Raw genomic sequence first — 6111 nt, 5'->3', positions numbered from 1 at the left:
AACATCACTATCTCATCTGGAAGATCAACTCCCACTCGATTCAAGTGATTGCCGTACCCAGACAATCTGAGTATAAGCTCAACGATTGAGATCTTCTCCCTCAGCTTGCAGGCTAAGAAAATCGTCGGAGGTCTTATACCTCTTGACGTGGGCACGAGCCTGAAATCCCAATTTCAGCCCTCGACACATCTCATATGTTCCGTGATGTTTCAAAAACATCTTTGGTGCCTCAACTCTAAACCGTTTAACTAAACTATCACGTAGTTATCAAAACGTGTATGTCCGATGTTCGCAACATCCACAGACGACGATTGGGGTTCAGCACACTAAGCGGTGCATTAAGGACATAAGCTTTCTACTATCCGCATAATCGCTACTGTCAACTTTCAACTATATTTTCTCTAGGAACATATCTAAACAGTGGAACTAAAGCGCGAGCTTACGACATAATTTGCAAAGATCTTTTGACTATGTTCAGGATAATTAAGTTCATCTCATGAACTCCCACTCAGATAGACATCCCTCTAGTCATCTAAGTGATTACATGATCCAAGTCAACTAGGCCGTGTCCAATCATCACGTGAGACGGACTAGTCATCATCGGTGAACATCTTCATGTTGATCGTATCTACTATACGACTCATGCTCGACCTTTCGGTCTCTTGTGTTCCGAGGCCATGTCTGTACATGCTAGGCTCGTCAAGTTAACCTAAGTGTTTCACGTGTGTGAATCTGGCTTACACCCATTGTATGTGAACGTAAGAATCTATCTACCCCGATCATCACGTGGTGCTTCAAAACGACGAACTTTCGCAACGATGCACAGTTAGGGGGAACACTTTCTTGAAATTTTAATGAGGGATCATCTTATTTACTACTGTCGTTCTAAGCAAATAAGATGTATAAACATGATAAACATCACATGCAATCAAATAGTGACATGATATGGCCAATATCATTATGCTCCTTCTTGATATCCATCTTCGGGGCTCCATGATCATCATCGTCACCGGCATGACACCATGATTTCCATCATCATGATCTCCATCATCGTGTCTTCATGAAGTTGTCTCGCCAACTATTACTTCTACTACTATGGCTACCGGTTAGCAATAAAGTAAAGTAATTACATGGCGTTGTTTGTTGACACGCAGGTCATACAATAAATTAAGACAACTCCTATGGCTCCTGCCGGTTGTCATACTCATCGACATGCAAGTCGTGATTCCTATTACAAGAACATGATCAATCTCATACATCACATATCATTCATCACATTCTTCTTGGCCATATCACATCACATAGCATACCCTGCAAAAACAAGTTAGACGTCCTCTAATTGTTGTTTGCATGTTTTACGTGGCTGCTATGGGTTTCTAGCAAGAACGTTTCTTACCTACGCAAAACCACAACGTGATATGCCAATTGCTATTTACCCTTCATAAGGACCCTTTTCATCGAATCCGTTTCGACTAAAGTGGGAGAGACTGGCACCCGCTAGCTACCTTATGCACCAAGTGCATGTCAGTCGGTGGAACCTATCTCACGTAAGTGTACGTGTAAGGTCGGTCCGGGCCACTTCATCCCACAATACCGTCGAAACAAGATTGGACTAGTAACGGTAAGCATATTGAACAAAATCAACGCCCACAACTACTTTGTGTTCTACTCGTGCAAAGAATCTACGCAATAGACCTAGCTCATGATGCCACTGTTGGGGAACGTAGCAGAAATTCAAAATTTTCCTACGTGTCACCAAGATCTATCTATGGAGAAACCAGCAACGAGGGGAAGGAGAGTGCATCTACATACCCTTGTAGATTGCTAAGCGGAAGCGTTCAAGAGAACGGGGTTGAAGGAGTCGTACTCGTCGTGATCCAAATCATCGGAGATCCTAGTGCCGAATGGACGGCACCTCCACGTTCAACACACGTACAGCCCGGTGACGTCTCCCACGCCTTGATCCAGCAAGGCGAGAGGGAGAGGTCGAGGAAGACTCTGTCCAGCAGCAGCACAACGGCGTGGTGGTGGTGGAGGAGCGTGGCAATCCTGCAGGGCTTCGCCAAGCACTGCGGGAGAGGAGAAGGGAGAGAGGTAGGGTTGCGCCAAGAGGGAGAGAAACTCATGTGTTGGCAGCCCTCAAGACCTCAACTATATATAGGGGATAGGGAGGTGGGTGCGCCCCCTCTAGGGTTTCCACCCCAAGGGGTGCGGCTGCCCCCAATCCCATCTAGGGTGGCGGCCAAGGGGGGAGAGGGGAAACTTGCCCCCCAAGTTAGGTGGGTGCGTCCCCTCCCCCAAACCCTAGGCGCCTTGGGCCCTTGTGGGGGGGGGCGCACCAGCCCAACTGGGGCTGGTCCCCTCCCACACTTGGCCCATGCAGCCCTCCGGGGCCGGTGGCCCCACTTGGTGGACCCCCGGGACCCTCCCGGTGGTCCCGGTACGTTACCGATAAAACCCGATACTTTTCCGGTGACTAAAACAGGACTTCCCATATATAAATCTTTACCTATGGACCGTTCCGGAACTCCTCGTGACGTCCGGGATCTCATCCGGGACTCCGAACAACATTCGGTAACCACATACAAACTTCCTTTATAACCCTAGCGTCATCGAACCTTAAGTGTGTAGACCCTACGGGTTCGGGAATCATGCAGACATGACCGAGACGTTCTCCGGTCAATAACCAACAGCGGGATCTGGATACCCATGTTGGCTCCCACATGTTCCACGATGATCTCATCGGATGAACCACGATGTCAAGGACTCAATCGATCCCGTATACAATTCCCTTTGTCTAGCGGTATTGTACTTGCTCGAGATTCGATTGTCGGTATGCCGATACCTTGTTCAATCTCGTTACCGACAAGTCTCTTTACTTGTTCCGTAACGCATCATCCCGTGATCAACCCCTTGGTCACATTGTGCACATTATGATGATGTCCTACCGAGTGGGCCCAGAGATACCTCTCCGTTAACCGGAGTGACAAATCCCAGTCTCGATTCGTGCCAACCCAACAGACACTTTTGGAGATACCTGTAGTGCACCTTTATAGCCACCCAGTTATGTTGTGACGTTTGGTACACCCAAAGCATTCCTACGGTATCCGGGAGTTGCACAATCTCATGGTCTAAGGAAAAGATACTTGACATTAGAAAAGCTTTAGCATACAAACTACGATCTTTGTGCTAGGCTTAGAATTGGGTCTTGTCCATCACATCATTCTCCTAATGATGTGATCCCGTTATCAACGACATCCAATGTCCATGGTTAGGAAACCGTAACCATCTATTGATCAATGAGCTAGTCAACTAGAGGCTTACTAGGGACATGGTGTTGTCTATGTACCCACACATGTATCTGAGTTTCCTATCAATACAATTATAGCATGGATAATAAACGATTATCATGAACAAGGAAATATAATAATAACTAATTTATTATTGCCTCTAGGGCATATTTCCAACAGTCACTCAACACAACAGAAAGAGAAATTGTTCATCATGTGTGAGGCAATCAAGTTAATCATGTGACAAGCAATGGGGCATGGCATATGTGAAGAAGTGACATTGTTGCGACCAAATATATTATAGTAGCAAGTAGTCCAAGAATTGGATGCAACACACAAGGCATATATATCATGATGCATGGGGATGTGAAAATCATTAATGGAAGTAATATCACTAACATGTGTGCAATCAAGTAGTCCAAGATGACCAACAAGTCTCATGGTGCAAGCAACACAAGTAGTATGATCCACAATATCCATGCTCAAGAAAGATGTAACCTTGAAGGTGTGTCCTTGTGCATCCTTCACAATGCCGAAGTGGTAGGAAATGTGGTGTAGAAGCGAGTCGTGGTCGCCTGTATGAGGCTCGCTCTCAAGATCTCGAATGGTCAACTCACGTGAAGTGGAAGTCGTCATGAAGTCCAAGTATCCTACACATGCACATAACAAAAAAAAAGCGTATGCGCATGGTAGATAAACACATCATCCATCATGATGGTTCTCTTCTCTTGCACATAACCATTAGAAGAACAAGTGCATGAATAGTATGATGCAACGATGAAAATATTCATGGCACTAGGTATATGGTGCAAAGAAGTAAGACAAGCATGCTTAATATGTCGAAATCTCCAAATATACGCGAGAATGCTATGGGGGCAATCTCATTATGAAGACTAAATGCATCGTTGCACTCAATACATGGCAAATCATCTAGCATGAGAAAGGCAACACATGGAGGTATATGACAAGAAGCAATATCAATCATGTGCAAAGCATGTAGATGGTTGTCATCAACCGCATGAAATGAGCAAGTATGAATCATGGGTGATGCAACACGAGCAAGCATAGAGATCAATTCGTGCAAACTAGTGGAGCGAAGATGCAACACACTAGAGTAAATCATGACAATCATGTCACGCGAGCACATAGTAGATATAGACAATGCACATGACATATCGCAAGCACGAACACAAAGCAATATCATAGCATGATCATAAGCATTGGGCACAAAGTAAACTTGGCAAGAGCAAGCAATATCTCCACCAAGCTTGCAAATACACATACAAGTACTAGAATCAATTATCATGTGTAATGCAAAACATGGGTCACAAATGCATGGCAAAGGCATAATAATGAGCATATCATGCAAAGTTATCATGGCAAGATGAGCATATAATATTTAATGGACAACAACCCATAGCCAAGTGAGGGCCATGTAGAAGAAATGCGCGAAGTCTTTGCGCGAAGAGAGTGGTTGGAAAGACAATCCATGGAATCCGAAGTCATCGTTGCTCTCTAGAGCTCGTTTTGTCAACTCATGGGATTGTGAGGTTGACAAGTATTCGTGGGTACCTACACAAAAGAGACACAAACCAAAGAAATTGTGCGCGTGGTAAATGTACACATCATCCATCATGATGTGTATGTGCACATGTGAGTTAGCACAAGATGAGAAATGCTCAAAGAAATTTGATGCATGGTATAAGAACATGTCATCCATCATGAAAGAATAGTTGTTATGTGTAACACAATGGGGATGCAAATTGAGCATACAGTTATATGGCACATTAATAGCATTTTCCTTCATGGGAAATATATGGTGCACATAATTATTGGGATCATGCAATGGATGTGATGGATCAAAATCTCCTACCATGTATGAGGAAACTATGGGGGTCGCCTCACACTACAAAAAAAATACACTTCTGTGATGATACGTGTTTGTCACAGTAGGTCGCGTTTTTTGTCATGCATGTACATCCATGACGATTTTATGACAGAATCAAGATAGTCATACCTGTGCTGTCGTAGAAGTGTTCCATGACATTACCAAAATTATCATCACGGAAGTGTCCATTTCCATGACGATAAATAGCGCGTCACAGAAGTGCTTTCGTCAAGGGTGACCGACACGTGGCATCCACCGTAACGGAATGTCGTTAAGCTATCGGGTCGGGTTTTGGATCCGATAACCCGTTAACAGCTCCGACCAATGGGAAATTTCCACGTGTAAAATTCTTATTGGCCGGACGAAACACGTGTCAGCTCGTCAGTGGGTGAGATAGGCGCCTATGATATGTCGACACGTGCCACGGCCCACCACTGGCCCATTTAGCTTACAAAGTCGGCCCGTTTGACTTGGTCAAAAGTTAACGGGCTGGCCCATGAAAAGCCTGTTAACGGTCTCTTCACAAATAGCCCATTTTACGGCTCGTTAACTCATGACCCGTTAGGCCCTGAAGTAAATCGGCCCAACAACATCATGTGGGCCATCGAATATAACACCAGCCCATTTCACTTTCGGCCCATGTATGGCCCACGACGTCTTTCGGCCCATATGAGGCCTTTGTATCTTTCGGCCCTTTACAGGCCCACAGTGACTCTAGCCCATAATGAACAGTAATTTTCTTTGTACCCGTTAACGGCCCGTGATTTACATGGGCCGTTTCCAGCCCGTGTTAGCTTTCGGCCTATTGACGGCCCATACGTTCTTGGGCTCCTTTTTGGCCCTCGATTACTTCCGGCCCGTTACTTCCGGCCCGTTACTGGCCAAATTCGGCCCATGGCAAGAGTCGTCCCGCTACTGGCCTGTTATCCTAAT

The sequence above is a fragment of the Triticum aestivum genome, chromosome 6B (assembly GCF_018294505.1).
Source record: "Triticum aestivum cultivar Chinese Spring chromosome 6B, IWGSC CS RefSeq v2.1, whole genome shotgun sequence".
NCBI lineage: Eukaryota > Viridiplantae > Streptophyta > Magnoliopsida > Poales > Poaceae > Triticum > Triticum aestivum.
This window is presented reverse-complemented; position numbering follows the sequence as displayed.